This window comes from Coffea eugenioides, unplaced genomic scaffold (assembly GCF_003713205.1).
Source record: "Coffea eugenioides isolate CCC68of unplaced genomic scaffold, Ceug_1.0 ScVebR1_3592;HRSCAF=4877, whole genome shotgun sequence".
NCBI classification, from domain to species: Eukaryota; Viridiplantae; Streptophyta; class Magnoliopsida; order Gentianales; family Rubiaceae; genus Coffea; species Coffea eugenioides.
The window spans coordinates 59,236-70,729 of NW_020864184.1; positions in this window are offsets into that span (position 1 = coordinate 59,236).

Consider the following 11,494-nt stretch of genomic DNA (forward strand, 5'->3'; position numbering starts at 1 on the left):
AGCCAGCTCTTTAAGGCTTTCCGATAAGGCCCAATAAGTAATAAAATACTCAACGCCTAACAACTACTAAACTAGACAGTCTTAAAACAACTACCAACTAAGCTAACAAGTATGAGATCATTCCTTCGCTTCAAACGTACAAGTGAACAAAGTAACTTCATGGTCCATCGAATCTTCAAACCTAGCTTGCTCCTTGCTTGTATGGTGAATGATTAAGGCTCGTAAAGCTTCCTTCACCTTCTTGGTTCTTGATCTTGTCATCGGACCACCAATGTTGATCAAAGGGTCCTTGACCCAAGGTTGGAGTTGTTGCGCGCCCGTATCCGCATCATTCCCTTCCTCCTCGAAAGGATTCGTCCTCGAATCTTCAAAGTCTGTATCAAAGTCAAAAGGGGATAGGTCAGACACATTAAAAGATGCACTTATGCCATACTCACTTGGAAGTCCCAATTTGTATGCATTGTCGTTGATCCTCTCTAGGACTTGAAAAGGTCCGTCGCCTCTTGGATGTAACTTGGTCCGTCGAGATGCTGGAAACCTTTCCTTCCTCATATGCACCCAAACCCAATCACCAGGTTCGAATACAACATGCTTTCTTCCCTTATTCGCATGTTGTGCATATTGCGCATTTTTCTTTTCAATTTGAGCTCGAATTCTCTCATGCAAGGTCCGAACAGCCTCTGCCTTTTTGACACCATCTGCGTTTAAACACTCATCAACAGGAATCGGTGATAAATCTAGAGGGGTTAGCGGCTGAAACCCATAAACAATTTCAAAAGGAGAATGATTAGTAGTAGAATGGGTGGTTCGGTTATATGCAAACTCAGCGATAGGCAAACATTCTTCCCACTTCTTCAAGTTCTTTTGAACAATGGCTCGAAGTAAAGCACCAAGGGTTCGATTGGTTACCTCAGTTTGACCATCCGTTTGAGGATGACTAGAAGTAGAAAATAGCAACTTCGTTCCCAACTTTCCCCAAAGTGATTTCCAGAAGTAGCTTAAGAATTTCACATCCCTATCACTTACAATAGTACGCGGTACTCCATGCAATCTAACCACATCCTTGAAGAATAAATCAGCAACATGGCGCGCATCATTTGTTTTCCTACAAGGGATAAAATGAGCCATTTTAGAAAATCTATCCACTACAACAAAGATACTATCCATACCTCTAGAAGATCTTGGTAAGCCAAGTATAAAATCCATGGATAAGTCTGTCCAAGGAGCATGAGGTACGGGTAGAGGAGTGTATAGTCCATGAGGGTTACTCCTTGACTTGGCCTGCTTACACTTTAAACACTTATCACAAATGTTAGCAACGTCACGCCTCATTTTAGGCCAATAGAAGTGTTCATGCAAGATGTCAAGAGTTTTATCAATGCCGAAATGTCCCATCAATCCTCCCCCATGGGCTTCTCTAACAAGTAATTCCCTAAGCGAACAATTTGGAATACATAGGCGATTTTCTTTGAACAAGAAACCTTCATGCCTATAGTACTTTTGAAATGCAGCCTGTTCACAAGCTTGAAACACATTAGAAAAATCGTCATGATGTGCATACATGTTTTTAATGTGCTCAAAACCGAGTAGCTTAGTGCTCATGTTAGTGATCAAAGTATACCTCCTAGACAATGCATCCGCAACGACATTATCTTTCCCCTTCTTATACTTAATGATGTACGGAAAGGAATCAATGAATGCAATCCACTTCGCATGTCTTTTATGCAACTTTCCCTGACCCTTAAGGAATTTAATTGATTCATGATCAGTATGTATCACAAATTCCTTAGGCATAAGATAATGCTGCCACACTTCAAGAGCACGCACAACAGCATACAATTCTTTATCATAAGTAGGGTAATTAAGAGCTCCCCTACTCAACTTTTCACTGAAATATGCCGAGGGTCTATTATTTTGATGTAAGACAGCCTCTATGCCGATCCCACTAGCATCACATTCAACTTCAAACGTCACATCAAAATTAGGCAAAGCAAGAATAGGTGCTGAAGTTAACAAATCCTTAAGCTTATTAAATGACTCTTCTTGCTCTTTTCCCCATTGAAACCCCACATTCTTTTTAATTGTCTCATTCAAAGGTGCTTTAATAGTACTAAAGTCTTTAACAAATCTCCTATAGAAACTTGCAAGACCATGAAAAGACCTTACTTGAGACACATTGGTTGGAGTCGGCCACTATAAGATGGCTTTTACCTTGGCGGGATCAACACGTATGCCATTTGCACCAACAATATATCCAAGGAAATTAACTTCAGGAGTGCAGAAGACACATTTTTCCATGTTAGCAAATAACCTATTTTCACGCAAGGCACTTAAAACAAGTCGCAAATGCTCAACATGTTCATCTAAAGACTTGCTAAAGATCAATATATCATCAAAATAAACAACAACAAACTTTCCAAGAAAATGCCTTAAAACATGGTTCATTAACCTCATGAAAGTACTTGGAGCGTTTGTTAAGCCGAAAGGCATCACAAGCCACTCATAAAGACCATACTTTGTTTTGAAAGCAGTTTTCCATTCGTCTCCTTCCTTTATCCTTATTTGATGATAACCAGATCTTAAGTCAATTTTAGTGAAAATGATTGCCCCATGCAATTCTTTTAACATATCATCTAACCTAGGAATAGGATGACGATACTTAACAGTAATTTTATTAATTGCACGATAATCTGTACACATTCTCCAAGTCCCTTCTTTTTTAGGCACTAAAATGACTGGAACTGCACAAGGACTAAGAGATTCACGTACCTGGTCCTTTTCAAGGAGGGAATCGACTTGCCTTTGGATTTCCTTTGTTTCCTCCGGATTTGCTCTATAGGCTGGTCGATTTGGGAGAATTGCTCCAGGAACAAAGTCGATTTGATGTTCGATACCTCGAATTGGAGGTAATCCTTTTGGTAGTTCCTCCGGAAACACATCCTTGAATTCCTGCAAAAGAGAGTAGATTGCACTGGGAAGAGAATCGGTTATGCCTAGTGTGTAAAAAGAAGAATAATCAGCTTCCCTGTACAGAAGTACTATGAGAAGACTTTGTGCATTCAAAGCCCTACCTACCTCACGCACACTTGCATAGAAGCTCTTTTTGTTCACTTTCAAGCTCTCGGCCTCACTAAGTTTTTTTCCACTCGAATTTTCTTTTTCACTCAACTCGGCCTCTACTTTCTTTTTTTCCTCATCCTCAGGCACATTCGGCTTTTTCTTTGCCTCTCTCAGTTGCCTTTTCTCTCGCTCTTTTCTTAGATGCAATTGTTCCTCATACACTTGTGTAGGTGTCAAGGGTGAAAGAGTGATCTTGAGGTTGTCCTTAATGAACTTATACTTATTAGTGAGTCCATTATGATCAGCCTGCCGATCATACTCCCACAGACGCCCTAACAAGACATGACTATCTTGCATAGGAATTACATCACATAAAACTTGGTCCTTGTATCGACCAATAGAAAAAGCGATTAAAGTTTGTTTGGTCACCTTGACTTCCCCCCCTTCATTTAACCAAGATAGTCTATAGGGTTTATGGTAGTAAGTCCATGAAAGGTGCTTTTGCTCGACAAAGTCAGCAGATACGCAATTAGTACAAGAGCCACTATCAATGATCATGAGACATACCTCATCTCCAATTTTGCATCTCGTATGAAAAATGTTGGTCCGTTGGAGATCATCTTCTTGAGCTTGTGCATTTAGCACTCTCATAGTCACCATAGTTCGAGCCACGGGGTCCTCTTCTATTTCAACCAGGTCAGCATCCTTCCCCTCTTCTTCAAGTGGTGGCATGTCCGCATATTCCTCCTCTCCTTCGCTTTGCCACATTCCCTCTTCATTCATGTACATGATGCTTCGGTTAGGGCATTGAGCCATGAGGTAGCCAATTCCCTTGCATTTGAAACATGCCTTTGGCTGGTTGGTAGACGTATTTGGCCTTGGAAGAGTTGGTCGCGGGGTTGATTTAGAGGGAGTTGCACTCGGATGGAACGGTTGCTCCATTCGCCTGTTTTCCCTTTCTTTATTGCCTTGCCTTGGCCAAGCATTGGATGTTGGCAATTGATCTCTTCTCCAAGGTGTGGAAGAGGATGTAGTGGTTCGGTCACTAGGTGTCTTTATAGGTAAGGCTTGCCTTTCCACCTTCTCTGCATAAGACACCATTTGTTGTAGCTCAAAGTGGTCTTGAAGCTCAACCTTCTTCCGAATTTCAGGATTTAATCCATTAAGAAATCTTGCCATGGTTGCTTCCGAATCCTCTTGTATATTGGCCCTTATCATTGCTACCTCCATTTGTTTGTGGTACTCATCAACCGAACTGGACCCTTGGGTGAGTCGTTGGAGCCGATTGTACAAGTCCGTGGTGTAATGGAAGGGTACAAATCGTTTCCTCATCACTTGCTTCATTTCAGCCCAAGTGTCAATTGGTTGTTCCCTATTTCTCCTCCTTGTGGCACATACTTGCTCCCACCAAATGGATGCATAATCTTCAAATTCAATAGCTGCAAGTTTCACCTTTTTCTCTTCAGAGTAATTGTGGACTTCAAACACTTGCTCAACTCTCCTAACCCAATCTAAATAAGCTTCAGGATCATTTTTCCCATGAAAGGTAGGCATCTTAGTCTTGATGGAACCAAGATTGTCATCGGTTCTCCTAGGTCGGTCTCGGCCTTCCCTCGCTTCCCTGTGGCTTTTCCTTGATCGGAATGAGGTGTTAGAATGATACCCCTCATCATCCGCATCATGCTCAACACTCTGAGCACTTGAAGCCCTATTGGGAATATCTCTAGTACCTCGCATCTCAATGGCAGCCAACCTGTCGGATATTTGTGCCATCGTAAATTCATGTCTCTCCGCTTGTTTTTGAAGAGTTTGGAGCACCAGTTTGAGTGACACGTCGGTCTCAGACGGCTCAGGCATGTTCCCCTCTTGAGACATATTGTCCAACCTGCAAAACAAGTGTATCCTAGTCTACCTTGCAAAGCACTCGTGTATCACTCCAGAAAACACACTCACTCTCAATTTTCCTTCTCGAAGTTCTTAAAACAACTCAAACTCTCAAAAATTCCAGAATTAATTACCCTATAAGCAAGTAATAAGACACAAAGCAGAATTTTGTAAATCCTAGAAAAACAAAAACTCTACCTGAAACTGGAACTGGAACTTTTTTTCTTTGAGCTGTTGCTTTGCTGAATTTCTGGTCAGTATTTTGGAGTATAAATGGTGCTTTTGGGGTGCTCACATAATGTACGAACCAGTCCTCAAATTTCAGTCAAATCGGATCGCAAAACTAGCTCAACCGATTTTAGAAACTCAAGAACTCCCAAGGCGATTTGGGCTAAGGTGTTTTGTTTGGTTTTGAAAACGGAATTGGGTGTGTTTGGGGCTGGTGAGGTCGTTTGGGGTCTTTGGAATTCAATCAAGATTGGAACTCAAGAGTTGGAAACCAATCAAGATTAGGAAACTCAAGTTTTGGGAAATCAACCAAGATTTGGAGATTAACCAAGATTTGGGAACCCACCAAGAATTGGAAACTCACGATTTTTTTGGAAACTTGATTTCCTTTGTATGAGAGCCAATTCCTTCTCTTCTTCCTTTTTTTTTTCTTTTTTTTTCCGGCTCTTCAAGGAACACAAATTCAGATCACACCAACAAGTTCAAGAAAACGGATGAAAGGTTATGCCAATTCCAAGAAATCCCTAGTTCTTGGTTTATTGTTCAAGAATTTTCAAAATAAGACTTGGTGGTCCAAGAACTTCAAGAATTTGTTCAAGAAGCTCAAGAACTTCCCCAAATTGCGTTGTGGTATTTAGGGTTTGCAAGAACAACAACCAATTCTCAAGAAATAGGCAAAACAGAATTTCAGCAATACTCAAAAGAAAATTCCAGCAATACTCTAGCAACTTGAATACTAAAACAAGATAAGATACGTGACTCTTTTTTTTTTCTTTTTTTGTCTTTAAACCCTAACAACCCAAACACAAATATAACAAACCCAAGAACTTGGACAGAAAACACAAAAAGACAACACCCAAACAGTTTTTTTTTTGACTCGGATGAACAGTAACGTGAACAGTACGCTACAGTATGATGAACAGTATTTCGGAATAGTAACGATGAACAGTAATCGCTACAGTTTTTTTTTTTTGACAAAAAGACAACTAACAAGATATGAACAACTTCAATTAAAAGAGAATTAACCTGATGCTCTGATTACCAACTGATATAGGCAACCCTAGGGGAAGACCCTCCTAGAACCTCCCAACCTTGTAATTATCAGAGTTGGATCTTTTCTCCCAACAGAAATTGAACTCGATTGTTCTCATGAACTCAAGACCTCTGACACACAAAGGTAATCAGCAACCTTAAGCAAATAAAGATGGATGAAGAGACACCACGATTAGGGAACAAACTAATCGATAAAGTCAAATTTGAATCCTAAGCAATGAACTCAAGAATTCAAGAGTAAGTTCGATTAAGAACTTGAAGGAAAAATTCCTCACGATTTCTGGTTGTAATAATCTCCCCTTTCGCTCATACAATAGGTGCCTTTTTATAGGGTAAAACTAGGGCAAAATCCGGCCCACATAAACCTGGAAGAAATTCGGTCCGCACAAAGAGCTTAAAGAGCCAGCTCTTTAAGGCTTTCCGATAAGGCCCAATAAGTAATAAAATACTCAACGCCTAACAACTACTAAACTAGACAGTCTTAAAACAACTACCAACTAAGCTAACAAGTATGAGATCATTCCTTCGCTTCAAACGTACAAGTGAACAAAGTAACTTCATGGTCCATCGAATCTTCAAACCTAGCTTGCTCCTTGCTTGTATGGTGAATGATCAAGGCTCGTAAAGCTTCCTTCACCTTCTTGGTTCTTGATCTTGTCATCGGACCACCAATGTTGATCAAAGGGTCCTTGACCCAAGGTTGGAGTTGTTGCGCGCCCGTATCCGCATCACAAGACAATGCAAACGACGCCAAAAGAAGAGAAACAAATGACACAAGGAAACAAGGAACAAGGGATATACATGATACCTTCAACTAGCTCTGATGCCAGCTGATACGAACTCGACCCAACAAGAACCTGTCTTGAAGAACCAAGTCGATCAGGCAGCGGAAGGATCTATCTTGACCAGGTTATGAAACAATAATTACCTTGCTAGACCTAAAGAGAACCCGTCTCTAGAAACCTAGTGGATTGGTTATTGGTTATGGAAAAATAACTACCCTGCTAGACCTAAAGAGAACCCGTCTCTAGAAACCTAGTGGATTGGTTATTGGTTTGAAAGAACAAGATGATGTGATCATCTTGCCTTGAACACCACAAGTATCCAAGCTAAATACTTGATACAGTTCAAGAAAAACTCAAGTTCCAACAAGGAACTCCATAAAATGAGACAACTCTCTTTTTATTAATTCATCTTCAATATCATATCGTCTCTGAATAGTTAAATAAAGTTGGCTATTTATAGCCTTACAAGACTCAAAAACCCTAATCTAAACTGGAAACAATACAAGTTTCCTTATTTGACTTGACACAACTTCCTAAATAAATTTGGAAGCAATTAACTATTTTCCTAAAACTCTAATTCAACTAGAATAGGAAACTAACTAACTCAAATTGGCTTAACTATGGTCAACATGACCTTAGCCTTTATTCCCTAATTCAAACAACTTACTTAACTCTCAATTTGGAAATCAATCAAGATATCAATCAAGATTTGGAAACCAATCAAGATTTCAATCAAGATATTAATCAAGATTTGGAAGCCAATTAAAATTTCGAAAATTTGGATCTTCAATGATTCTTGAGCCCGATTGCACTATCAACCATCATTGGAATGAGAAGACTAGTAAAATGAAAGGAATCCAAATAAAGGAATCCAAATTTTCATGTTCTCATCAACTTGTAACTCTCAATTTGATAGTGATGATGAAACTGATGATGATCTTGAATCTTTCATTAAAAAATTGCATGATAGTTTGAAAGAATATTATGTTAGAAACAAGGAATTGAAACACAAAATTAGTTTTTTTCTTCTGAACAATACACGCCTTTTTCAAGAAAGCAAGAAGCTAAAAACTGAAAATGATAACTTAAGAAAAGTTGAGACTGATCTACGTGCTGAAATTGATAGAAAAATAAAACTTTGTGAGTTGTTCAAAAAGGAACAAAGTAGTTTGAAAAGAAGAATGGATGATCTAAATAAATTGCTTAAACACAAGAAACAAGTCTGTTTTCAAAGGAATGAACCAAAACCTCACTTTGACATTCATAAGAAAAGGTTGAATTCTAATGCAAATGAATTTATCATTTATAGAAGAAGGCAAGTCAGATTTGTTAAACCTGTTTATGTAAGCAATTCCCTGACTATGTGTAGTTTCTGTTGTCAAGTTGGTCACATGAAAAATAATTGTTATGTAAGGAAAAATATGAGGAATGGCATGAAATGCATGTGGATAGTTTGACATGTTGCTAACTCTCAAGGACTCAAAAATTTTTTGGGTACCATATATTAGTTCTTGATCTCTTGAGTAGGTGAATTTGGTGAACATTATTAAGGAACCAAAGTGGTTCATGGACAGTGAATGTTCAAGACACATGACCGGTGATCCATCACAATTCATCAAAACTCAAGCCAAAGTCTTGTGGCAAGTGACATTTGGAGATGACATGAAAACTAAAACAATTGGAATAGGAGATATTGGTAAGATTGGTGAGATTCTTGTTCATAATGTTCTTTTGTAATCTTCTTTTGATGTTTCTGATGCGTTGAACTGAGTTTTCCTTGATGTTTTTGGATATTACTGAATTTTTACGATGACAAAAAAGGGGGGAGAAAAGAATAATATTGATCTAATGATGCAGATCTAATGATGGTTTGCTTTGATAATTACTTTGACTATTATTTCTCTGTTTGATATTTTTGGCTGATGATTACTGAATATTGGTATGTTGATGATTGCTGAATTCTGGTATTATTTTTCTGTTTTTGTTTAAAATATTGGATTCTCTGTTATTGCTGCTAGATTATGGTTGCTAATTTTTACTCTCATCTTATGATGACAAAAAGGGGGAGAAATGGATGCTATGTGTAAGGGGGAGTTATTATAAATTTAAAATTTTGGATGCAATGAGTAAGGGGGAACTTATGCTCAATCTTTTTTTTCTTCCATCAATTATTTTGTCATCATCAAAAAGGGGAGATTGTTGATCTTAGTCCCTATCTTTTGATGTTTACAAAACAAATGGATGATACTAATATCTTTTCAAGATATACTTTCAGTTATTAAGCAAATCAGATTCAAAGATCAAATGCAATTGAAAGAAACAAAGGTTACTAAAAGCTATCGGACGCTTGTGAAGACAGGATCGGACGTCCGATAATCATTGCGGAACTTCAGACGCATGAAGAACTCCATCATCGGACGTCCGAAGGAAATAAGACATTCTCCCTAGCTCACTGACCTCGATCGGACGCAAGTATCGGACGTCCGATAGGATCCTTCAAATTCGACGAAAGCTGTCGGACACTGTGGACGGACGTACTGGACGTCTGATAGAATTGAAGAAAATCTCTTAAACTCACTACGTGCTGTCAGACGCAAGAAACCAGACTACCGGACGTTTGATACCCCAACGGCTAGTTGACTGTTCAGCTACTTTCTATCCGTTGGAAGCATTAATGAAGCACTTTTTTGGTCTTGTATAAATAGTGCATGATCAGAAATTTCAAATAACTTTTGCACACTGAAGATACAAAAGATCTAGAGTGATTTTAGTGAGAAAATACTCTTCAAGAAAGATTTGTAGTCTTAGTGGTGTGAAGTTCATTGTAAACTTTTCATTTATGAGTGAATACTTCAATAGTGTAGCTCTGTGAGGGTTATCTTGAGGGATAGTAAAACTTTCTAACTTGACCAAGTGGAGATTGGGGCAAGGAGGAAGTGAACCTTCCTTTGTATACAAGATTGATTGTATTTCGTCAATTTGAAGAAACTTGTTTGAATTGGTCTACAAGTTCAAGAGGAGCTTGGTAGTCAATTGGTTTGCAATTCTTCCCTTCTTATTTACTTATTGTTATGTTGTGATTCTTAAATTGCTTATCTTTTCTACTTCTATCAAGTGATATTGTTCATTCATTGATTGATTCATTGTGTGGTCATTTAGAAAAGAAGGTAAATTTCATATTGAGCAAAAAGTGCCCATAACTTGATTAGTTTCTTAATCAACCAAGTTCGCCTCCCTTTTAGATTGTTTTCGATCCTAAAACAACTTAATTACCTTAGATTTTTGGTTGTTTTAATGGTTGAATTTGAACCAAGGGAGTGAATTTTGTTAAGAAAAGGCTCATAATTTCAAGTTGTTAGAAAATTTAGAAATTTTCGCAGGAGGCTTTGCGCAGTTTTGGGAAATTGGATAGCACTTTGTATAGGAAAGTCGGAATTGAGTTCCGTTTGTTACGTTTGAAACTAGACTCATAGATTTTCCTACGGTGTAAAATTCATAGTTTGATTTAATCTCTATAAATTCCAGAAAATTGGCAAAATTGACTGAAAATTCTGCCCTGCACAAATAAACATAGGAATGTTGCAGTAGCTTATGACTCAATTTGGACCAACTTATGAGTTGAATTTCTTTAAGGTGTCTTCTAAAGATTATTAGTGTTTTAAGTCTAGTTTTTAACAAGTCTAGTTTTTAACAAGTCAAGTTGTATGAATGTTTGATATTTATAACTCAAGTTACGATTTTTGTAAAGGAATGGCATAAGTTAGGTTTTTTTGTGTGCATACTAGGGTTTTTGGTGCATTTTGGTAGTGTGATCACTTGGTGAGGTGTGTGTACTAAATTTGGTGGTTAAGAGTGAGTTTTAGATAAGATAAAGTGGGTGATTAGAAGTGCTATTAATAAGTTTGTGAATCATAAGTTAAAACACTAGTACGCGCGAGTTGGGGAAAAACGGCCTGAACCGACGTGCACTGTTTGCAACCGATTGAGTGCACCACTTGAACACTACTTTATTACCTTAATCTCCTTGTTATTAATTAGCAAAATCAGCCCTAAATATCTTCTTATATCAGCTGAAAATGTGGACTAAAAATAAGAGAGAGAAAAGAAAATTTTGAGATTTTGGACATGGGATTAGAAATTTTAAAATATGAAAATATATTTTTCCTTCCTCGATTTTCATGCCAAAAATGAAGCATTGTACTTTTCTTTTGAAATCGAAAGTCCTTGCTACGACTTGACTCGAAAATGGCTTTTGAGTCCTCTTTAAGTATTTCAGTGGTTAAGTGAGAAAATTTCTCTTTTAAGTTGATCTGAGGTTGAGGCTGTTGAGTGAGGGTAGTAAGGGAATTTTGTTTTCTCTTATTAGTCGTGGTCGAATACCTAGGTAACTGTGATTATGCATGTCTCAGGTGATCACGTGAACACCGAGGAGCTCGTATGACCTCTTGCTTTTGCTCTCGTTTTTGCTGTTGACTTTGGTGAGT